At 42.0% G+C, this 25,951-nt stretch overlaps 1 non-coding gene and 1 pseudogene across 1 annotated transcript; one reads left to right on the top strand and one right to left on the bottom strand.

Moving 5' to 3' along the window:
- LOC128069529 (neurabin-2-like) overlaps positions 1-25,951 on the bottom strand; it is a 165,137-nt pseudogene that overhangs the window by 12,069 nt on the left and 127,117 nt on the right.
- TRNAW-CCA (transfer RNA tryptophan (anticodon CCA)) lies at positions 5,624-5,695 on the top strand. Its single transcript has one exon. It is a non-coding gene; the product is annotated as a tRNA-Trp (tRNA).

The raw sequence follows: 25,951 nt of genomic DNA, 5'->3' as shown, positions 1-25,951 counted from the left end.
GGTCTCAGGCTGTCTTGGTGCATACAAGATTTTGTTTGTGCCCTCCAAGAGTAGTCTCTTCCCCATGCTATGGAAGTCCTATAATCAAATCCCACTGGCCTACAAAGTCAGATTCCCTGGGGATTCCCAGTTCATTTGCCAATTGCCCAGGCTGAGAAGCCTGATGTGAGGCGCAGAACCTTCATAACAGTGGGAGAACTTCTTTGGTATTACTGTTGTCCAGTTCACAAGTGGCCCACCGAGGTATGGGATTTGATTTTATCGTGTTTGGGCCCCTCCTATCATCTCATTGTGGCTTCCTCTTTGTCTTTGGATGTGGGGTATCTTTTTTTGGTGGGTTCTGGTGTCCTCCTGTCAATGGTTATTCAACAGTTAGTTACAATTTTGGTGCTCTTGCAGGAGATGAATGCATGTCCTTCTACTCTGCCATATTGAACTATAGAAAAAGCTCATAGTTTGCCTTTTAAAATTACTTTACTTATTGTTGATTTTGAGTCATGTGTATGTGTGATGATAGTATCCTGATTATGTTTTAAAAGGGGAGACTTTAAAAATAAATAAATAAAAGGGGAATATTTGCTTTTTGTACATATGGATACATTCCCAAATATTTACAGATGAAATAATAAAATTTCTTGAATTTGCCTCAAAATAACCCAAAGGTTGGAGTAGGGCAGAGGGAATGAGAAGGATGAATAGAGATATGGAAGAACTAAGATTGGCTGTGACTTGAAAATTGTTAAACTAGGTGATGGGATTCATCTGATGCTCTCTCTGTGTTTCCATAAATTTAGTGAGTAATCACTAACATGTTCTAAACTCAGTTCTTTGTAAACCTTTCCCCACTCTTCTCCAAGGGTCTCCTGTGCTACATTACTTCAGTTGTGTCTGACTCTTTGCGACCGCATGGACTGTAGCCCAGTAGGCTCCTCTGTCCATGGAATTCTCCAGGAAAGAATGCTGGAGTGGGTTACCATGCCCTCCTCCAGGGGATCTTTCCAACCCAGGGATTGAACCCATGTCTCCTGCATCTCCTGCACTGCAGACAGATTACTGCTGAGCCACCAGGGAAGCCCAAGAGCCTTCTGACTGGGCATATTAGAAACTGCCTCATGCTGAGCAGGGTATGCGCTAGTCAGTTCATGGAGAATATAGAATACAACTAAATATATGGAGGTGCACGTGTCAACAATGAGCCAAAATACTAATGAGTTGAAAGTGTTCCCAGTGAATGTAGCACATCCTGTTCAGCCTGTAGAAACGGAGTTGTCCAATAGAGAAATGTTCACACCTGGTCTCCCCTAAATAACCCCTTCTACTCCTTAACCTTGTTATCTGCCCTTATGCCACAAACTCCCAATTCTAGTATGTTTTGGAAGGGAACAGATGCCATTCATAGAATGATTGAAAAATGTTAGATAGTATCTGAGGATTTCAGTTAAAGATGGTAGACTAAATATCCTAGAAAACTCACAAAAATTACATTAATGGGCTATTATGAAGGCATAAATCTACTAGAACCTAGAGGAAGAAGGAAACAGTGAAGCTGACTTTGCACATATGAAAAAGCTGAATCACAAGCATGGAGAAAACTGAAATCCCTTTCACCCTGAGAAACCCCTGAAAAGGTCAGGAATTTGGTAACACTGAGTACTTCTAAAAGTGGGAATAAATATAGTGATAACAATGAAGTGTTGGTTGTCTAAATTTTATCTGAAATCAGTTAGATTCCTGGACCCCATGCCACAGAGCACAGCCAGTCAACTACCTTTCTTTTCCCTGGCCTAAAGATCAGTGATTCATTCCCTGGAGAGACTAATACAATTTTTGGACCAGGGAACCCAGACACAGTTGAAGTGAGGAGTACTATATTTAAAATAATATAATTAATTTATATGAAAGTTTACATACTCAATAATAACAGCCACTTCAATCCTACTCTCTGAGACTACTTCCATTTAGACTTACTACAGGGGAAAGTTTGGAAGACTTGCAAGGAATCTGAATACCTCAACAGAAAAGACTAAAAGATGCAGAGTTACCCAAAGAAACATGCAGACTTACCCAAAGAAATGGAGCAATCAGAACACTCTACAGTGTAAACTAGTCTTCAAGTCCCATCTACATGCACAGAGCTTTCAGCTTCCTAGTACTCAAATCTTAAATACAAATAGACAACCAAGAATCATCATTCACTTAAGAAAATAAAAATATGAATGATATGAAAGACAGAGGCCAAAATAAAAAAGCAGAGGAAGTAATTTGGAGGAAACAGAGTCCATTCATGGAAATGGAAACTTAAACCCAAGCATTCCATTTCTCTAACATTTCCTTAGCATATTTATTTCATAGTTCAGTCTTTCTCCTCTGGAATCCACTTGATCATGTTAGCAAAATCCTGAGCTGCCTCCAGATCTGGTGTGTGCTAGTGTTAAGGGAAGCACACTGACTGAAACTGCCCACCCTGGCCAGGCACCATAGTAACCATTTGCTTGAGTTGTTTTACCACAGGAGGTCCTGGTAAGGAACACGGAACTAATAAGCCTCCACCAACTGGAAGAGTTCAGGAAAGGTCAAAAGGAGACACCACATGTCCGACCACCTCCCAGAATCCTCTCTGGCATCCATCTTGGCTGAACAAGGCGTGCACCACCAAGAAGGACTCTGAGTCAGAATGATTGGCTAAAGACAACCCGGAAACTAACCCCATCACCATAAAACCTGAGACTTCGAGCTATGTGGCAGAGCTGTTCTCCTGGGTTCCCTTACCCTACTGCTCTCCACCCAGGTGCCCTTTCCCAATAAAATCTCTTGCTTTGTCAGCACATGTGTCTCCTTGGACAATTCATGTCCGAATGTTAGACAAGAGCCCAGTTTTGGGCCCTAGAAGGGGTCTCCCTTCCTGCAACAAATGGTGACTCTGGCGGGGACTATTCTTTGCTGCGACTGACATCCTGACCACTCGGGGTACTCAGGGACCAGCCTCCCCACTGATGGACCAGACCCAGCAGCCACAACTAGGACCCTTTTGTTCCTGGTCTCCTCCTGTCATGGACAACTGGCCAGAGTGCCCCAACCAGTAAGGAACAAGAGACTTTATTGACCTCTCTTCCCTTCCCTCTCTCTTTCCTCTTCTTAACCTTTCCTATCCTTCCCCTTTTTTCTAGTCCCCTGGTCCTGGACGCAGGAATCTGGTCAAAGGGCCTCAGCCTGAGCTGAAGATCGGAGACTGATCACCTCTTCTTGGCAGAGAACTTGAATTCTGGTTCTGTGCTGTTCTGGTTTCTGGTAGGGCCGAGTTCCAGTCCTCCCTTCTCTGGAGGCCCAGGGTAAAATCCCATAATGTCTGGGTATTTGCAGGTGGCAGGAGACGTGTGTAAGTCCACCCTTTTTGCCCCCCTCTCCTGCCTCCTCCCCCTTCTTCTTTCAACCTGGCTTCCTTTCCTCCCTTTGAAATCTTTGAAGACTTGAGATATTTTCATTGACTCTGTTAGTACTTGGATCTGAAGTTTTATGTCTCTATGGGAGGTTTTCTGAGAGACTGCATTCTTGTATTTAAGGGAGTGTCTGATGAGGACTGCCAGGTCTATGTGTGTGTTTTAACTCTGTGTTTTGTGTTGTGACTTTTGATGGCCATTTTGCTTTGTCTGGCCACCATTTGGTTTATACCTGCCACCATTTTTTTAGAAGTTGATTTTCTTTCCCTGTGCCTTGAGACCAGGGCTCTGGCTCTGTTCTCAGAAACACTTATCTAGACCAACTCTAACTACTAAAACTGAGGAAAAATTGGAAAAAGCCTTTAACATTTTTATTTATTCCAACTGTTTTTTATACCCTAGTAAATTTTATATTTTAATATCTAATTTATGACTAAGCTTAGAAAATGAAGCTAGATCTTGCCTTGTGTCTGTCTAAGTATGTCTTGGTATGTCTTTGTCTCTGGGTAATATTTTTGAGGTTAATTTGTAAATGAGCTCTATTTAATTGGCTTAAAGAAAAGTAAGCACTTACAAATCAAATAATTCTAAATTAAACAATAAATTCCAGGTTCATGTGAACTGGGAAATATTCAGTATTAAATACCTGATATTAATGTTTGTTTGTTGACCTATCTAATACAGACATGTCTTAGAGTAATCAACATTAAGTAGAATCTTTTCATTGTACCTAGGTTTAATATATGTCAAATATTATCATATCTGTTACAAGTTTATCAACAAGGAAATTACCTTGAGTGAAGAAACTTCTAAAAAATTTAAATGAGATATGAGCTTTTAGATAAACTCTATTAAAAGTAATTATGCTTTAGGATGGAGAAGGCAATGGCAACCCACTCCAGTACTCTTGCCTGGAAAATCCCATGGATGGAGGAGCCTGGTAGGCTGCAGTCCATGGGGTCGTGAAGAGTCGGACACTACTGAGCAACTTCACTTTCACGTTCATGCATTGGAGAAGGAAATGGCAACCCACTCTAGTGTTCTTGCCTGGAGAATCCCAGGGCCGGGGGAGCCTGGTGGGCTGCCGTCTATGGGGTCACACAGAGTCGGATACGACTGAAGCAGCTTAGCAGCAGCAGCAGCAGCAGCATGCTTTAGGAATATCTGTCTAAAATAGACTCTCAAGATTGGGATAACTTGAATTTCTAAGGGTTGTGCTAAATGAATTGTTGAAAGTCTATTGAATAGTTAGGTCATTTCCAAATAAGATTTTGAAACATTTACTACTAAGCACTAATTTCCTTTTACAGAGAAACTAAAGAGATTTGGGACTATAAATGAATAATGTTTGGTGCCATCCTAAAATATTCTAAGAAAGCAAGGGTTTTAGAAATTATCACTGATATTTATGCTCACCAATCTATAAAACGCTGATATAAAAGTTGTTCTTGGTTGCTAAAGGAAAGTAGGAAGTGTGTTTTCAGTTAAAAAAAAAAGGTATGAAAAATTACTAAAAAGAGTTATGCATGATCAGGATTTTCTAAAATTGGATTACAATTAGTTAGATAAATGGATTTTGTTAGGAATGACACAGCCATAGGAAAATTGGTTAGAGCCAACTAGGTCCAAGATGGCGGAGTTGACTTTCACTAGACCTTGAGCTGTATTTACACCCATTGTGACATATCAACAAGCTGAATGATATACCCATCAACATTGACTAAATCTGACCAAATGTTCTAAATCCTTTTAATTTTTTTGACAAAACTTCCTAAATCGAATTCTTTTGAAGTTCCTTTGACCTCTAGCTAACTTTGGGGTGCTTCAGAGTGCCCCTGAAACATCCCAAAGAGAGATATTAAACTAATTGTGTTTATTTGGTTGGTTAAATTACATGAAAAATATAATAAAATAATAAATCCTCTCATGTTATAATGTATGATAAAGGTACTAATATAGACATCCTAGAAATTATATGGAGTTCTTAGCATTCTGATGTGTCCTGGTATTCTAATGGAAAACCTGATGACTTCACAAAAGTTAACAAGAGGACTGAATGAACCAGCAAATATCCCTATAACTTTTATGGTTTCTATCTGAAAACTTATGGGTTTGAATGTTGTGTTTTCTGGGAGTAGGGAAAATCTTCCTCTCTAATTATGACAGTAATTTGGTAAAATTGCACTTCCCTGGTGGCTCAGAGGTTAAAGTGTCTGCCTCCAATGCAGGAAACCCGGGTTCGATCCCTGGGTAGGGAAGATCCCCTGGAGAATGAAATGGCAACCCACTCCAGTATTCTTGCCTGGAGAATCCCATGGACAGAGGAGCTTGGTAGGCTACAGTCCACGGGGTCAGACACGACTGAGTGACTTCACTTCACTTCACTTCATAAACAAAACAATTATGTTTTCTCTCTATCTGACTCCTCCAGGAATTGGAACCTCTTAGGTTTCCAGTAAGTTTATTAAATGAGTTAGGAAGATTATCTCACTAACAGGTACAAAAATCTCAAGGAATTTTTGAGACCTTAAAAAGGGGAGAATTCACCTAGATTTGTTAGGTGAAACCTGTGATAAGCCTTTGGTGTGAGTTTCCCAGGCCTGTTTTATTTTAAAAATTCAGTCTGAGACTCTATAAATGTGTCAGTGAATCAAAAAGTTTATGATCAGTTCTGATTATATAAATCATCAAGCCAAAATTAGTGAAAGCAGGCCTATTTTGCAAACAAGCTAGTCTTAATTTGGTTGTATTTGATAAAAATGAGGATAATTTTAGGGAGAAAAAGATGTTTCAATAAATGTTAAATCCCAGTTTGTTAATGGAGGTCTGCATCTAGTAAGACTCATTTCTTGAATAGCTCTTTGCTATTTGATATTAATATAAAATTTAATTGAATTCTTAAAGAACACCCTAAGTTTCTTTCTGAAGCTTACCTCAGTAATCTTTCTTTGAATGAAGATCAGATGCCTCATGACCTGCAACTAGGACTGGAAAAAGACATAATTTAAGGTACCGTCTCCAACCTGGATGGAAGGATCTTTTTATCAGGAGAAACTACACTACACCAGGATGAGAAGTGACGACATCAGAGGTAGACAGCTTGCCCAAGATCCTGAACCTGATTCGTATGACCATTTATAATGTTTTTTTGACTTCTTAGACCTTTGCATATAAATCACATGCTTTTCTATCATAGGCCTGATTGTATGCTAACTTTAGAAATCAATCCAATCGTTGAATTTGTGACAATTACCTGTGTCTAGTTCTGGGTTACCTTGATAAAGTTCTCTACTACAAGGTTCTAACTGGTTGGCCCTGAGAAAATGTACTTAAAAAAAAAATTATAGTCATATTCAGGTCACTATTGATATTACTAGATGGGATTCCCTCACCGGGCCAATTAATAATGCCTGCTGTGACTCTGGCCATAAATTTGAGTTTTCTTCTATTACTCAAGCTCAATCAGAGCAACGAGCAAAGTTTCAGCAAAGGAAAAAAATCTCCCAAAATTATGGAATGGATTTATATAGATAACACCAGGCTATGGTAATTTAAGTTTAAAGTCTCCTCTATGTTGGAAACAATTAAATCATACTAAGCATAATCAGTCTAGTAACACTAGAAAACTGGGCTATGTGCCTTATAGACAGTGCCAATATATAATCTCCCTGGAAGATAAACATTCGTACAGAGTAGACTAAGTCAGATGACCAGGGATATACTGGGCTACATCCAATGGAAGTTCTTAAGTCTTACTTATGACTTTACTAATACTGCTGGCTATGTTATTCATATTTCACCTGTTCTATAATATTGCTGTTTCTTACATTGCCAAATGTGTGACTGAGGCCTCTGATAAAGTAATACGTATTCCCATATGAGATCAATGATGGTAATAGTGTAATTCTATATATGGGAGGAAGCAACAAGAGGGAATGTTTTCCTGGACCAAGAGGCTAGTAAGACAGGTGGTCCGGATAATTTTGGTTACTGTTTTATGGCCTAGTCCAGTAACAGCACATTGAGTGGCTGGTCAACAAAATCTTTGCCAAACCTGAGAATGGACATTCTCAGCACCATGGGATAAAATGGTCATGAAATGCCTCCCTCAAAATTGTGGTTAAGTTTATGAGCAAAAAGGGGCTCTACCAACTGAAAACTGATACTTGCCATCTACATCTACAAAGATTAAATCATGGCCACTGCAACTGCTGGCCTTCAACTCTCCTGAAAGGAATTCAGGGTGAAAATCAGGAATGAGGCACTCTGTACTCTGAGAAAAACTGGCAGAACAGGCCTTCAGATAGTTAAATCTTTTCAGGAGAAGATTTTATGAGTCCCAATTCTTGCATCTTCTCATACCTAGAGAAACACTGACATCATTAATGGTGACATCTGCTTTGGCTATTAAGGAAAATTTTACAGTTAATTTACAGAAAATTTTACAGTCAAAATAGAGTAGCTATGGTTAAGACATCCTGAGAAATAACTAGATGATACTATGGGTGTAATTTCAGACTAGACCTTGTATTGCTAAACACTTGAGTTTTCTGAGTCGTGTCAGGCTTGGATGCCACCATTCTCAAAACAATGTCTGTTAGAAGCTACTAACTGCAACCTTACTTTTTATAAAACTAGGCAACTGGCTACCTGGCTACAAGTCTCCCCAAAGTGCCAGGTCCAGACTGGGTTTCAGGCCTATTCTTCTAAAAAAAAATGAGATTTACTTTGTCTATTAAAATTCCAGTTATCACTCCTCCAGCTACTTCTAACTGGGTCTGTTACACCAACATGGCAGACCAAGGGATTGAGATTTTAATCATACAAGACTCAGATCTAGGACTTGGAACTCAGGAATACTTCCAATTCAGTGTCTATTCTCTAAGCTGAGGCGGTCCTATGCCACATTTTGACAGGAAGTTATCACAGTCATAGTTGCCCAGTTCCCTAAATTAAAACTGAGCAGGACTCTGTGGGGCTCTGGAGTACAAATCTGCTCTGTGTTCTCCATTTCTTGTCTGTAGGATATAGGCCTCATTCAGCCTTCTTGACCTTCCCTGAGTTCCAAAAGGTTGATTCAAATAACTGTTAATGGGGGAAGGGAGGGGATACAGAAGCAGGAGAAACAATCAAATGGTGGTACAGCCTTGAGACAGGGTCCTGGTTCCTACTAAAAAAAAAAAAAAAAAAAAAAGGCATAACAGTGTCTTTGAGTTCTTCTACAGAACTGGGGCCCCCACCCAGGTGGAGGATGGTAACTTCAGACTGAACACAAGATTCCTGGAGCACAGCTCTGTTGCCTCACCACCAACCAATCAAAAAAAGTCACAAACCCTGCAGCCCTCACCCCAAATGTTGCCTTCTGTTTCTGGGGAACAGTGATGACCATCCTGTTGGGTTTCCTGTTTGGCCCCTGTCTATTTCATCTCTGAGAGGATCCAACAGTTGCAAACTAAATTGCCGTTATTACAAGGGTGAATGCTGGTTTCAGGCAAAACAAAACAAAAAACCTTGACTTAGATCAGGTAGAGAGAGACTTCTACTCTTCTAGGCAGGCCTACGACCATGCACAGCAGGAAGAAGTTACAGAAGAAAGAGACCTCCATCCCAATTCCCAAGAGGTATCTTGAGTATAAAGTCTCTCAGGGGGGAGTTGTTATGGGAAGCGCACTGACTGAAATCATCCACCCTGGCCAGGCACCATAGTAACCATTTGCATGAGTTGTTTTACGACAGGAGGTCCTGATAAGGAACATGGAATTAATAAGCTACCACCAACCAGAAGAGTTCAGGAAAGGTCAAAAGGAGACACCACATGTCCGACCACCTCCCAGAATCCTTCTCTCTGGCATATATCTTGGCTGAACAAGGCGTGCACCAACAGGGAGGACTCTGAGTCAGAATGATTGGCTAAAGAAAACCCGGAAACTAACCCCATTACCATAAAACCTGGGACTGGAAGCCATGTGGCAGAGCTGTTCTCCTGGGTTCCCTTACCCTATTGCTCTCCACCCGGGTGCCTTTCCCAGTAAAATCTCTTGCTTTGTCAGCACATGAGTCTCCTCGGACAATTGATTTCTGAGTGTTAGACAAGAGCCCAGTTTTGGGCCCTGAAAAGGGTCCCTCTTCCTCCAACACTAGGTTCTTCCTACCTCTACTAAAATGCTTGTGTGTGTGCCTTAACTCTCTCAGTTCAGTTCAGTTGCTGAGTCGTGTCTGACTCTTTGTGACCCCATAAACCACAGCACGCCAGACCTCCCTGCCCAACACCAACACCTGGAGCCTACCCAAACCCATGTCCATTGAGTCAGTGATGCCATACAACCATCTCATCCTCTGTCATCCCCTTCTCCTCCTGCCCTCAATCTTTCCCAGCATCAGGGTCTTTCCAAATGACTCAGCTCTTCACATCAGGTGGCCAAAGTATTGGAGTTTCAGCTTCAACATCAGTCCTTCCAATGAACACGCAGGACTGATCTCTTTTAGAATGGACTGGTTGGATCTCCTTGCAGTCCAAAGGACTCTCAAGAGTCTTCTCCAACACCACAGTTCAAAAGCATCAATTCTTCAGCGCTCAGCTTTCTTTATAGTCCAACTCTCACATCCACACATGACCGTGGAAAAACCATAGTCTTGACTAGACAGACCTTTGTTGACAAAGTAATGTCTCTGCTTTTTAATATGCTATCTAGATTGGTCATAACTTTTCTTCCGAGGAGCAAGTGTCTTTTAATTTCATGGCTGCAAAGGAAATGGCAATCCACTCCAGTACTATTGCCTGGAAAACCCCATGGACAGAGGAGCCTGGTAGGCTACAGTCTATGGGGTCGCAAAGAGTCGGACACGACTGAGCGACTTCACTTTCACTTTCAATCACCATCTGCAGTGATTTTGGAGCCCAGAAAAATAAAGTCAGCCACTGTTTCCCCTTCTATTTCCCATGAAGTGATGGGACCGGATGCCATAATCTTCGTTTTCTGAATGTTGAGCTTTCTTTAAGCCAACTTTTTCACTCTCCACTTTCACTTTCATAAAGAGGCTCTTTAGTTCTTCACTTTCTGCCATAAAGGTGGTGTCATCTGCGTATCTGAGATTATTGATATTTCTGCTGGCAATCTTGATTCCAGCTTGTGCTTCATCCAGCCCAGCATTTTTCATGATGTACTCTGCATATAAGTCAAATAAGCAGGGTGACAATATATAGCCTTGACATACTCCTTTTCCTATTTGGAACCAGTCTGTCATTCCATGTCCAGTTCTAACTGTTGCTTCCTGACCTGCATATAGGTTTCTCAAGAGGCAGGTCAGGTGGTCTGGTATTCCCATCTCTTTCAGAATTTTCGACAGTTTCTTGTGATCCACACAGTCAAAGGCTTTGGCATAGTCAATAAAGCAGAAATAGATGTTTTTCTGGAACACTCTTGCTTTTTCGAGGATCCAGCAGATGTTGGCAATTTGATCTCTGGTTCCTCTGCCTTTTCTAAAACCAGCTTGAACATCTGGAAGTTCACTGTTCACGTATTGCTGAAGTCTGGCTTGGAGAATTTTAAGCATTACTTTACTAGCGTGTGAGATGACTGCAATTGTGCGGTAGTTTGAGCATTCTTTGGCATTGCCTTTCTTTGGGATTGGAATGAAAACTGACCTTTTCCAGTTCTGTGGCCACTGCTGAGTTTTCCAAATTTGGTGGCATATTGAGTATAGCACTTTCGTAGCATCACCTTTCAGGATTTGAATTAGCTCAGCTGCAATTCCATCACCTCCATTAGCTTTGTTCGTAGTGATGCTAAGGCCCACTTGACTTCACATTCCAGGATGTCTTGCTCTAAATGAGTGATCACACTCTCTAGCAACAATTTAATTTTCTTTTAAACATTTGCATCATAACTAAATATTTAAGAAGCAAAGACCCTGACATCTATCATTTATCCTCAAATGATTTATTAATAATAATAACTACAACAGTAATAATAGGATAAGTTATATAGGAATTCCTTGTTTTATTATTGCATTTTTTTTCTACAGAAAACTTAAAAGTTTCATATTTATATTACATTAACATTTACAAGAAAACTTAGAAATTTTACATTTTTTCAAGACAAAAGGTAAAGATATATTGTGTTAGACAAAACGTGTACATACAGCCTTATGTGGGCCACCTTTCCTTGGGATCTTATTTAGATGTTGCTCAGCAACAGTTTCAACTTGTTATTTCAAGCCCTCCTTCTTGAAGGTCACTTCACCCAGTGACTCTAAGGGAAAGAATTCAACTCTTTCTCATATCCCTTTCCACTTGGGAGAATATTTCAAACACCCTTACTACTTATGCTGAGTTTATCTGAATTTTTTTGCATGATTTTTCTAACAATATGGATGCCAGAAATGGACATTTCTTGGCTCAGACCTAAGGCATATTTAGATTTGGATAGAGTTGAAGTTAACTTCATTGTTCTATTATCATGGAAAAGCCTCCAGAAGGTAATCAATATGAATACTGGACCCATGTGGTCCAATTGCTACAAGGAGTTATATTCAAAGACGTATGTTCAGAACAGCTTAAATAATTTTAAAATATTTCGATTTTTATCTTATGTTGCTTTTGGAATATAGAATGGAATCCAGTTTATACCAACAATACTTGTTTATATCATGTTTTATCTTTCAGTTTTCTTACACCTCCCACCTTAGTATCTCTGGAGCCTCTCATATGCAAAAATGCCTTCAAATACTCTTTCCCCTCTCTGCTGAATATCTTTCCTTTCTTTATTATGTAGATTAGTTTAGCTTCTTCTCTTTACATACTTCTTCTTCTTGGCCCACCTTTGAGATACTGTCTTCCTCAGTTCATTATCTATTTCTGTATCACAAAAACTCCAGAACTCACCAAGTACTGAATTGGTCTCCTGGTGGGGGCTGCTAAACTGGAAAGACTACATCTCTTTACTTCCTTGAAGGAGAGAAGAGAAGAGATTGAGAACCTTGATGCTTTATTAATTAACTTTTTGCCCTTTCACCTAGGCAATAGGAGAAAAATGCATCCAGGGACCAACCCCTAGGACAATCCATATAATTCCTCCTGGCATCTCTTTCCCCCTTGGGGCTCCTTTTATTAGACCAAACTTGCAGTAAAATTTTTTCCATATCACTCTTTAAAAGATTATTAAGTTTGAAAAGCAGAAAAATATAAAGAAGAAATAAAAGACCTAAAATTCACTGGCCAATAAACGTCTAATGAGAGTATTTTTTTAAATTAGTGTGTAATTGCTTTACAATGTGTTAGTTTCTGTTGTACAACAAAGTGAATCAGCTACATGTATACATACAACCAATTCCCCATCCCAACCTTCTAGGCCATCACAGAGCACTGAGCTGAGCTCCCTGTGCTATTCAGTAGCTTCCCATTAGCTATCTATTTTACATATGGTAGTGCATGTATGTCAATGTTACTCTCAATTCAACACAGTGTTGAAAAGCAGAGACATATTCTGCTGACAAAGGTCTGTATAGTCAAGGCTATGGTCTTCCCATGGGTCATGTACGGTTGTGAGAGCTGGACTGTAAAGAAGGCAGAGCACCAAAGAACTGATGCCTTTAAACTTTGGTGCTGGAGAAGACTCCTGAGAGTTCCTTGGACAGCAAGGAGATCAAACCAGTCAATCTGGGAAATCAACCCTGAATACTCATTGGAAGTGTTAGGGGAAGCACATTGATTGAAACTGCCCACTCTGGCCAGGCACCATAGTAACCATTTGCTTGAGTTGTTTTACCACAGGAGGTCCTGGGAAGGAACACGGAACTAATAAGCCTCCACCAACCGGAAGAGTTCAGGAAAGGTCAAAATGAGACACCACATGTCTGACCACCTCCCATAATCCTTCTCTCTAGCATATATCTTGGCTGAACAAGGCGTGCACCACCAGGAAGGACTCTTGAGTTAGAATGATTGGCTAAAGACAATCCGGAAACTAACCCCATCACCATAAAACCTGAGACTTTGAGCCATGTGCCAGAACTGTTCTCCTGGGTTCCCTTACCCTGCTGCTCTCCACCCGGGTGCTCTTTCCCAATAAAATCTCTTGCGTTGTCAGCACATGTATCTCCTTGGACCATTCATTTCCTAGTGTTAGACAAGAGCCCGGTTTCGGGCCCTGGAACGGGTCCTCCTTCCTGCAACAGAAGGACTAATGCTGAAGCTGAAACTGCAGTATCCTGGTCGTCTGATATGAACAGCCCGCTCATTGGAAAAGTCCCTGAAAGACTGAGGGCAGAAGAATAAGGCATCAGAGGATGAGATGGCTAGATGGCATCACCGATGCTATGGACATGAATTTGGGCAAACTTTGGGAGATGGTGAGGGACAGGGAGGCCTGGTGTGCTGCAATCCATGGGGTCTCAAAGAGTCAGACATGATTGGGTGACTGAACATCAACAATAGGGTCTATGCCCAGTAGTGGGATTGCTGGGTCATATGGTAATTTTATTTTTAGTTTTTCTAAGGAACCTCCATACTCTTCTCCATAGTGGTTGTATCAACTTACATTTCTACCAACAGTGTAAGAAGGTTCCCTTTTCTCCACACCCTCTCCAGCATTTACTGCTTGTAGTTTTCTTGATGATGGCCATTCTGACTGGTGAGAGGTGATACCTCACTGTAGTTTTGATTGCATTTATCTAATAATGAGTGATATTGAACATCTTTTCATGTGTTTGTTGACCATCTGTATGTCTTCTTTGGAGAAATATCTATTCAGGTCTTCTGCCCATTTTTTGATTGGGTTGTTTGTGTTTTTTGATATTGAGCTGCATTAGCTGCTTATATATTGTGAAGATTAATCTTTTGTCAGTTGCTTCATTTGCAAATATTTTCACCATTCTGAGGATTGTCTTTTCATCTTGTTTATGGTTTCCTTTGGTGTGGAAAAGCTTTTAAGTTTAATTAGGTCCCATTTGTTTATTCTTGTTTTTATTTTCATTACTCTGGGAAGTGGGTCAAAAAAAAAAAAAAAAAAAGGATCTTGCTGCAGTTTATGTCAAAGAGTGTTCTGCCTATGTTTTCCTCTAAGAGTTGTGTAGTGTCTGGTTTTACACTTAGGTCTTTAATTCATTTTGAGCTTAATTTTGTGCATGGCATTGTTAGGGGAAGCACACTAACTGAAACCACCCAGGCCAGGCACCATAGTAACCATTTGCATGAGTTATTTTACGACAGGAGGTCCTGGTAAGGAACACGGAACTAATAAGCCACCACCAACCAGAAGTTCAGGAAAGGTCAAAAGGAGACACCACATGTCTGACCACCTCCCAGAATCCTACTTTGGCATACATCTTAGCTGAACAAGGCCTGCCCCACCAGGAAGGACTCTTAGTCAGAATGATTGGCTAAAGACAACCCAGAAACTAACCCCATCACCATAAAACCTGAGACTTCGAGCCATGTGGCAGAGCTGTTCTCCTGGGTTCCCTTACCCTATTGCTCTCCAACCAGGTGCCCTTTCCCAATAAAATCTCTTGCTTTGCCAGCACATGTGTCTCCTCGGACAATTCACTTCCAAGTGTTAGACAAGAGCCCAATTTTGGGCCCTGGAAGGGGTCCCCATTCCTGCAACAGTATTAGGAAGTGTTCTACTTTCATTATTTTACATGTAGCTTTCCAGTTTTCCCAGCACCACTTAGTGAAGATACTGTCTTTTCCCTATTGTCCCTTTTTGGTCTTTTCCCCCCATTGTCTGTCTTTCCCCCATTCTTGCCTCCTTTGTCAAAGATTAGGTGTCCATAGGTGTGTAGGTTTGTCTCTGTGCTTTCTATCCTGTTCCATTGATCTATATTTATGTTTTTCCAATGATAGTATTTTTAATAATACAATGAATACATACATATGGCCAGAAAATTCACGCAAAATATAAGGATATAAAGAAAGAAATGTTTCCCTTCATCATCATGCTCCCCAGTTTCCTCCTCAAAGGTAAAGGAACTAATAATAGTTTCTTGTTTATTCTTCCAGAAACATGTTTGTGCATATGTTAGCATGTGTGTACTCCATAGTATCATCTCAGAAACTCTGGACAATAATGCAGCCTGAAAATAATTTTCTTAAATCAAGATGATAGGAGAAAACTAGTAACAATGTTTAACTATATTTGAGATTTGTGCTCTGGAATCATAGACAATTTAGAAATCCCCTCACCATTTTGTGTTCTGAGAAATGGCTAACCATAAAGGGCCAACCTTTCCTCATATATTCTCCTCCATTTTTCTTCACAAGTTAAATAAAATTTGCTATTCACGTTTCCTCCATAGCTCCCTTCTTTATCTGTCTCCATAAATTTAGGCCCTCTTCCATTTCTTTGAAACATTCTTCCACAGAAATGAACATTCTCCCTATTGCAATTAAAGAAAAATTGTTCTGACACTTTACTAAGGAATAGTAATGACGATTTTTTCAAGGGACTACTGCACTGGGGTTTGTACCAGGAGGGAGAGATTGGGCTTAAGTCTGAATAAAGCAAGGACAAGTAGAGATTTATAGCCAAGGACCAAGGTAGGGGTCAGTGGGTAGAAAACTACTGAGAGGAAACATCAGAGGTGAGGGGGGATTCTGACTTGATAGGATTCTTGCTGAAGGCAGGCCAGGGTGAACAGATGCCAAGAGTGAGGGATGAAGAATTTAATCTGATATTGAGGGTGATCAGATATTGAATGTTTCTTTTGGTGTGAAATCCTTGGTGTGAAATCCAAGGTGAAATCCTTGCTAATCCATTTTAGCAGGATTTTTGCTAAAAATGAGTAATGCAAAGATGGACACAAAAGTCCATCTTTGAAAAGTTCAAGGCCTAGTTGTGAAGAGTGCTCAGAAGAGCCTGACTAAAATTTGATCAGAGAGTCTTGGTCACTATCAACAGAGAAATTCTGCTTTCTTTCTATAAGCAAAAAATATACACTAATCCCAACATTAGTCAAAATCTATGTATAACTTTTATTCTTTTCTCTTTCCCATTTCCAAATTTAAATTGTGAGAAGTGAGGTGTCAAAGAATCCTTTTTGTTCTTGACCAGGATGTCCAAATTCCTAAAGATGAACTCTTAAAGCCTTTAACATTATCATTTATCCATTGTAGTTCTCCAGAAATGGTTACTGATCAGCAAGTCCAATATCTCTCAGCAAACAGTAATAAAAATCATCATTATTTTTTATAGGTATTTTGTTGAAATTTATCTTCTTTTTGTGTGTGTGTGTGTTATTTCTAAACCACCAGAGCCAGTCTTCAATGTTGCCTATTCCATCACTTTTTCTCACCTTATTGGCAATGTCAGTGAAAGGCTATGTAGGGGAAGACCACATAGCTTGGAGCCTAATCCAAGTTCCAATACTGCCTTTGATGGCAATACAAATGAAGAGGGTTAAATTATCAGGCAATGTAAGTCGCCAAGTTTAATGGCAGGGGAATGTCAATAAGACTCTCATGATAATAACATTCTGAGTGGTCTTATTACTTTGATCTTGCCTGCAAACAACCCATTCTTGGCACAATTACCACAGTGATTCACTTAATGACTAAATGTAATTTTGCTTGTATCCTGATCATGTAATGATAAAAAAGCCAAAAGCCTCACTGAATAAAAGCCAAAGTTTTTAATCACAGCTGGCAAGGCTGTATATAACCTGACTCTCTCACCCCAACTCTTTGCTATCATTCTCCCAACATTTGAACAACCTCATCCTCATTACAAGCACACCAGTCTTCTTGCTATTTTTCAAATATATCTCAGAGACTTATTATTCCTCCTACCTGAATATTTTCCCCTAGACAATCACACAGCATATTCCTGCACATGCTTTAAGTGATTTCTCAAAGATCATTTCTTCAAAGAGGCCTCTTTTAGGGCCTTAAAAAAAGATAAATGCATATATATATGTATATCTATATACGTATATAGATGGAAAATTAGCATTATGTTGTCTTATTCAAAAACATCTAAGCTTATCATTAAATTCATTAGGAGCTACCTGTGTTCTCTGGATCTCAGATCTCATCCATACCATGCCAATTTTAATATGAAATTTTAATTTCAATAAGAAGAATGGGACAATATATATAAATTATGACATCCAGTTATTCTATTTACAAAGGTTAGGTATTACTAAGAAAAGAGTTTCATTGTGCAGATGATCACTGTGGGACACTGAGCAAATGACTCTAAAATTTGTCTATCTGTGAAATAGAATAAATAAAGTACAGGCTCAGAATTATATTGATGTTTTGATGTTTATATTGATATACTGATGTTTATAATTGTTCTTTTCAGAATCATCAGGATTGTGCATTTTACTTCAGAATATTTAAAATTTAAAGCACTGGTTTAAATTACTAATAACTAAGTAAAATAGAGACTTTCAGCTTTCTGATCACTATACAAATAGCAACTGCCATGTGTTCCCTGGGTTTCAGTCGCAGCTCTGAGAAATAAAGGGCTAGATGCCACACACCTATGCTTCCTCTCTTATTCCAAAGTCTGACAGGGGTGGGGCACGGCATGGGGGCCAAAGGACTGAAGGCCCACAGGGATCACTGTTTTTCATGGACACAGGCCCCACACCAGGGTCACTGGCAAAGACAGATCATACGGACAGAGTCTGTGGGAGGGAGCCCCAGGAACCAGAGGGCCCTTCCTCTTGTTTCTAGAACACATACAGCTTCTCAATACCTCAGTACTTATGAAACAGCCTGGAAACCAGAAGACTCGGAAGTCAAACAGTAGGGATGATTAGGCAGGTAAAATTAATTGTTTTCTTATTTTTTTCCCTGAAAGTTACTCATCTCTGTGTGTCCCTGAGCTCAGTAAGTAAAGAATCCACAGGACATTTTCCCATACTTTTCCCCTCTTCCTTCCTGTGTCACTTCCCCCCCAACCCCCCCCACACACACTCCCACATACATAGGAGAAGAGCAGCAGGGATGGAGAAAAGGGGCAGCCTTGTTTCCTACCCATTATGTCAATTGTCAAGGTCGATGGAAGCTAAATCACAAACACAGGTTTGAAGAAGGAAATATCTCAGCCCTCTGCAAAGGGTAAGGGGTGGGGGAGTGGGAAGGAAACTTTTTTCAGAACAGTTGAACTATTGCCATTCTTGGAGGCCTTGCAACCCACACTTGGCATCACAAAAGCCAGCAAGGGGAAGGACACCCCGCTAATATGCAACTTCTGCTCATAAGAGACACTGAAGACTCAACAGTGAGCTTGGGGGTCCCAGGCCACTACTTTGAGAACCCCTGGTCTGCTGAAGGGGAGCCTCACCTCTTCTCCAAGCCCCAGAAGTTGCCTGGTTATCACTGACATGACAAAATGTTCCAGAGGGTCATCTGCAGCCTTGACCATGTCTGCCTGGCCTGAAGAGAGGGGACCAAGCCTCCAAGGCTACCGTCCCAATCAACCAGAATTGACTGTTCCAGAAATGGGCACAGACAGCCAGGAAAGGGCCTGCAGCACCGGATGGTCCCTGAACCCCTGAGGTGGGCTCTGCTGGATTCCCACTGGTTTCATAAACTGGTTTTAGTTCATGCCACAACTCTGCTCCTTAGGGGTCTGGCTCTCCACTTCACCATCAGCCACCCTGCCCAGGAAAGATCCCTCCTGAGGAGGTCCCCAGCTCCTTCCGACCCCAAGCTCCTCCCTGTCCCTGCTCTGTGTGGCCTTGGACAAGTCCCTGTTTCCTTATCTGGAAAGTGAGGATGTTGGGCTACATTAAGGGCAAGGAGCCACTTGGTGCCACAATTGCTCATCTCCATGATGTCTGAACACTGCTGCTTCCTGAATACCTCAGGGATTGGGAGCAGGGCCTTGAGGGTTCTAGAGCTCACTCTCCTACCATTGACACTGAGTTGTGATGGAAATGGCTGTCACTGCCCAGGTACTTCTGGGTCAATCAAGAAGCTTAGCTCATTCCAGGCCTCGGCCAGACAAATGAGGTTCAGAGACAGTAGGACACAGGCAGGAAGACCCTCTTGACTGTAAACATAATTAAAACCAGCAATCACTTACTGAGGAATGCTGTGGGTCTCCCTTTCCTGGAGATCACAGAAACATGGAAGCTAATGGGCCCCTGGAGATGGACGGGTGCAGCCCCCTCATTGTATAGATGAGGAAGCTGAGAGCCCCAGGGAGGAAGGAGCCCGCCCAGGGTCATGAAGCAGCGTACCAACAGAGCAAAGACCCAGACCTGTGACCAGGGCTCTCTGGCAAGAGCCAATTTCATGACTCCAGACTGAGAGGCTTCCTTCAACTGCAGGGCAGCCCAGGCGATTCTCTGGAGTGTATTCTCTGCACACATGAAGACTTCCTGAGGTCTTGAGGGTAAATGACCTATGAGAGGGAGGAGTGAGGCCAGAGGCTTCTGTCTTCATGATGCCCAAGTCCAGGCTGCTCCCTAGACAATCCCTTTCCTTCTCTGCAGGCAAGAGAGACCCCCTGTCACTGTGGAGTGTATCTGATGGCTGCTCCAGTCTGGGATCCGGGATCTCTCCTCAAAGCCTCGCCTGTACATCCAGCCCACTCACCCTCCAGAAGGCCCTTCACTCAGGCAGGCAGTCAGTCAGTCAGCTGCCCTTTGGGGAGCACCTTCCAAATGACTGTGGGTGAGGCTCAGCTGGGACAGGTCACATATATCCAGAACCTACATCCATGTACTTGGCGTGCTTCTGGTTGAGGGAGAAACGGAGGTACATGCACCCAAGGGCAGATACCTGGGAACAGAGAGAAATGGGCCAGGGTGGTCAGAGGAGTTGGGAATGTGTCAGTCTTTGACACATTCTGGGTAGGACCTGGACTAGGTGGTGGGCGCAGTGTGGAGGCCTTCCCTACGTCTGGAGGCAGGACGGGTGGAGTGGCAGGGCATGGTTGTTAGGAGTTTAGGCTCCTGATGTGAGTTACCAGCCTGGCCTAGTGCCTCAGTAGCTGGGTGACCTTGAGCTCTTCATTTCATCACTTTGAATCTCAAGATTTGGGAATTAATAATGCCTCACATAACTCAAGGCAGAGCTCACAGGAGGCCTCCTGGGAAGAGCCCGGAGTTAGTGGTTTGCAGGGTAATTTCACTTCCTTGTGATTTCAGCATATTGTTTGGACACACTTGGGACCCAGAGTTGGTATGAAGATTATTTTAGCTGAAGATATTTGTGATTCGATAAACAACAGGGTAAAAAGCCTTTTTGGAGCTTCTTTTATCTGACTAAAAGCAGCAACTTCTATCAAATGAAGCTGCCAAAAATTTCTTCTCGTGATCCACTTCTGGAAGGTAGAATAAAGTCTACCCCAAATATTTTCTCTGAGTAACTTTGCGGCCCTGAAAAAGAAAGACCACTCACACCTATATAGACAAACATTATAGCCTCTCCTATCAAGTGTTTGTTTTCCTGAATATCCATGTATGTTTCCAAAAATCCATTTATATTCCTGGCAAGGACCTTTCTCCCCCATTTCATCTAGTAAGTTGGCATGTAAACCCCAAATTCCAACCACAACTTTGAGTTGTCATCACTGAGTTCTTCTGTGTATATGGAAGTTGCACATATAAATAAACTCTGGGTTTTCTTTTTCCTCCTGTCAGACTGACTTTTACCAGTTTTCATTCACAGGGCTTAGGTGCTAAACCTAAGAGAGTAGAAGAAAAGGTTTTCCTCCCCCAAAATATTCACAAAGGGGAACCTCTAGATTTCTATGTGTCCTTTTTTTAGACCTTGACTCAAGTAAACTGTGAAAAGAAACCAACAGTCAACACCTCATGACATTGATGAGGTGTTTGAACTTTGAACACTGCCTGGATATTTGATGACATTATGGAATTATTATTTTAGGTGTTGTAATGACATTGTAGTTCTGTTAAAAGAGAGTTCTCATGTTTCAAAGCTACATACTGAAGTGCAGCTTCAATGATATGATATCTGGCCAGGGGTTGCTAATTATTGATGCTGGGTGATGTCCTCAGGAGGTTCATTATGCTATTCTACTTGTATATAGGCTTGAAATTTTCCACCACAAAAAGCTTTTAATATGAAATAGAAAAGGGTGGATCAAGGAGATGTTTACCCAAATGTGGCTTAGCTGCCTGCCATTGGAAGGGTTTTCATTATAGGGAACAACAATCACAAATTTAAGAAAAGCCTGGTATCTGCTTTGCGAGCAACAGCGACATATGACTAGAGACTGATTTCACCCCCTCACTTCAGCCCCCTCATTAGGCAGCATCTGTGCTGCTCCTCTCAGCCTGTGGCAGCCCAGTTTGGTTGCCAGGCGATGGAAGCCAGGAACCCTTTTCTTGGGAGGGAGAAAAGGGAAAGGGAGGGAGAGAAGCAAGGAGTGGGGGAAAGTAGAAACAAGTTGCCCAGAGGAAAGCTTGTCCCTGCCTAGCAGCCTGGCCCAGGGGGAGAGATGGGGGCAGGATCTCTTGTTGGATGCTGGTTTCCCACACCTCCCACTTTCCATGGTTTATTCCTGGGGGCAGCCTTATCATCAGAGCTTGAGGCTCCACAGAAGCAGGATGGGGGTGGGGTGGGTGCACATGTGCACCTCCTGCAAAGATTAGGGAGGTCTGTGATTAGGTAAGGTACCAGTTAGCACCCACTCAGAGTCAGAAATTTCAGACAGGCCTCCTCTGGGGATGTTCCTGAACTCTTATTGAGTTAAAAACAATCCTGGGAAAGCAGCTCGTCAAATGGAATTCTGCACTGGTGAGCACCCTCTGTTGGGGCCATTCCAGAAGGCAGGAGGGCAGGAGGCTTCCTCTTTGGGGTGGAGAAATCTGTCTGCTCTGTCCTTTGGGGAGAGAAGGCAGAAGCCTCTGGTGCTGCACAGTGGCCTGGCAGTCTCATGGACGCCGACTGTGTTGGGGAGCCCTGTGTCCTGATGTTGATTCAGACCCACCTCTCACTGGAAGGCTGTGTGGGGCTGAGCCCATCTCTGAGCCTCAATTTCCTGATCTTTAGACGCCCTGAGTGTGGAACCCTGCCTCTCTTCAGGCTCAGATGGGCTGGGATTACAATGCACTCCCCACCCCCAATTTCTGGGCAGGAATTGCTCTCACCTAGGGTGGGGCAAAAGGAGCCTGGCCCTCTTTACTTCCACCCACCAGGCCAGACTGGAAGAACCAACATAGCCAGCGCCCTCTGAGAGACAGAGGGAGGGCCTTTCCTAGAGCCACCTTGCTGTGATCATGAGCTACTTCCTGCTGGCCTGGAAGGTGGGATTCAGAGAAGCTCTAGGCAGGTGGGATGGGGGGGTGAGGTCAGGCAGCTGCCCAGGAGATCAGCCTTTCAAGACCCAGCATCTGAGAAGGCTGGCTATACTCATTGAGAAAGACATCAGGGAGGCAGCAGTCAGGAGCTGAGCAGGCGCAGGGCCCAGACAGCCCCTTTTCTCTGCAGCATCTTTGTGGCTCCTGGTTGCTAGGAGCAGGCTCTTCCGTTGCTAAGCAACTGAAGCCTGGTGGATTAAAACCAATTTTCTGAGCTCACTGGAAGGGGAGGGAGAGAAGGTGCAATGCAGATGCCCTGGGGAAGCTCATCCCTGCCTCCAACCTTTGTTGGTGGATGTGAGTGGAGGTGAAGGGACTGGTGAGGTGCAGCTGGGAGCTGATCTCTAGGGAGAAGGTCGAGGGTGGGGCAGCTGGGGGCAGGCTATGCATCAGGTATTCATTATAAAGACCAAAAAACCAGAGTGAAACTGGCAATTAAATGCCAATTAGAGCATTAATGAATGCTAATACTGTTCCTTTTTGAAACCCCAGAAAAGGCCTGCAGTCCTTGGGGTGTTTCTGAGCCACTTGACCAGGCCAGATGGGATTGGGCAAGGTTTGTCTTCCAAAGATGGGGTATTGGAGCATTTTAGGGTCCATGGGCCCCCAACAGTCCTGGGGTCCTACCTCCTGGTGAATGACAGAGGCCCCTCAACACACTGCCCTCTTCTTAGGTAATAACCCCCAAATGACAGGGAGCTACTTCTTCCTGCAACGTCCCTTTCTGTAGCTTCCCCTTAGAAAGTGTTTTGCCCGACATGGCCCAAGTCTGTCTTCCTGTGGCTCTTTCCTGCAGGGGCCAAGGGTGTTATCCCAATCTGCTTTGCTGCAGGGACCTGTAGCCTCTCTCTTCCATAAGGCCTACCTCTTACTCTTGCCACTACTCAGGGGACAGAATGGCTGGGGCCTCACCATGACTTGGTGCTTTCTGATTCCCCACCCTCAGCCTAGTCTTTAGCCTCCTTAAAGAAGAAGCTACTAGGATGGACATATTTATAAGGAGGTCCTGGATCCAATTCCTGTCCCAGGGTCCAGGCTTCTCCCACTGTTATACTTACTGTAAAGACCTCCTTTCCCAGGACTTCATCAGTCAGGATGCAGGCATTTCCTCCCTCTGGTAGGGTTTCTGTTTTGGGAAGAGCTGGCTCTGGTCAGAGGAAGAGAGCCCTGTGTTTTCTCCCTGCTCAGTATCTGTGCTCTGATCCAGAATGTCTTCTGGCCTTAGCTCCTGCTTCCTGAGTATGGCTGCTCCCTAGGCTTGAGCCTGCCTGAGTTTTGCTAGTTCAACCTGACTAGCAGACAACCTCCCCATGTAGGTGCCTCCCAGTGATCAAGGGCACATTCAGTTAGTGCTGAACAAACATTTTCTTTTTCTCTATAACACTTTGCATCACATAATATACGTTTTATTTATAATTTTTGTTTTTCTGTTTCTCCATATGATGACATAAGTTCCATTAGGGTTGAGATTTCTCTGTGTTTCATTTATTGTCCTATCTCAGTGTATAGAATTGACCTGACATCTAGTAGGTATCCCACAAATGTATGCTAAATAATGCTTTCACATATCAACAAGCTGTTTATGTATTCATATGTCATGATATCCAAGCTAAATTGATGAATAAAAAGAAGCAAGGTACAGAACTGTATGTATCATTTGGTACTTTTTGTGTGGAAGGACAAAAGTATATAAAAAAGAAATTTAGTTTTGTAAATTCTCAGGATGTCATTGAGAAGATAAAGAAACTGGTAACCATGGAAGGAGAATTGGCCCACTGAAAGGAAAGGCATAGAATACTTATTTCTCATGATGTACCTTTTTGTGCCTTTTGAATTTTATACCATTAACATGTATTACTTAAATGTTTTTATTAAAAATTTAAAATTTAGAGACAATTTTTAAACCACAAAAATAAAAGCCAATTCACCAAATCACCTCTGGCGATCTCAGTTACTACCGGATATCTGTCAACTTGACTTAGTCATATGGGCCTATGTCATGTGATTGCCTAACTCTCTTTCTTTCAGGCATTCTATATTTAATTATTACTGATAAATTGCCCATGTCCAATTGTCATATTGAAAACAGATAATTTCATATTATATGCCAAACATTTCCAGATGCATTAGCTTTAATCGTCAGGATCTCATTCTTTCATTCTCTCCTATCAAGACTACCAGTATTTTCTTTTTCAGCAACACGAGGCTGTGTATACCTTTGACATGTTCTCTCATTCACTGCCCATGGGAGTATAAATTAGCATGATTTTCCTCAAAGGTGCTGTATGAATATGTACTAAAGTTTAAAAGTATTCATCCTCGTGAGCATCCACTTCTGGGTAGCCTAAAGAAAATATTAGATATGTGTATCATGTTTTATGCATAAGGATATTTGTCATGACATTGTTTATAATGGAAAAATATTTGCAGTCATAAGTTCCAACAAGAGGAAAATAGTGTTAAAATAAATTATGGCATAGCCCTGTGATAGAGTATCATGCAACCATTTTAAAAATCATGTTTTTTGGGAGGAGAAAAACCGAATTTAACCTTATGGAAGAATATTGATGGATGTGATGAATTATATGTATAAGATATACTGTCAGGGACAAGTCATCCCCTTCTCCCGCCTTCAATCTTTCCCAGCATTAGGGTCTTTTCAAATGAGTCAGCTCTTTGCATCAGGTGGCCAAAGTATTGGAGTTTCACCTTCAACATCAGGCCTTCCAATGAACATTCAAGACTGATTTCCTTTAGGATGGACTGGTTGGATCTCCTTGCAGTCCAAGGGACTCTCAAGAGTCTTCTCCAACACCACAGTTCAAAAGCATCAGTTCTTCGGCACTCAGCTTTCTTCACAGTCCAACTCTCACATCCATACATGACTACTGGAAAAACCATAGCCTTGACTAGATGGACTTTTGTTGGCAAAGTAATGTCTCTGCTTTTCAATATGCTATCTAGGTTGGTCATAACTTTTCTTCCAAGGAGTAAGCATCTTTTAATTTCATAGCTGCAGTCACCATCTACAGTGATTTTGGAGACCCCCCAAAATAAAGTCTGCCACTGTTTCCACTGTTTCTCCATCTATTTGCCATGAAGTGATGGGACTGGATACCATGATCTTAGTTTTCTGAATGTTGAGCTTTAAGCTAATATTTTCACTTTTCTCTTTCACTTTTATCAAGAGGCTCTTTTGTTGTTCTTCACTTTCTGCCATTAGGATGGTG

This window comes from Budorcas taxicolor, chromosome X, assembly GCF_023091745.1.
Source record: "Budorcas taxicolor isolate Tak-1 chromosome X, Takin1.1, whole genome shotgun sequence".
NCBI lineage: Eukaryota > Metazoa > Chordata > Mammalia > Artiodactyla > Bovidae > Budorcas > Budorcas taxicolor.
This window is presented reverse-complemented; position numbering and strand designations above follow the sequence as displayed.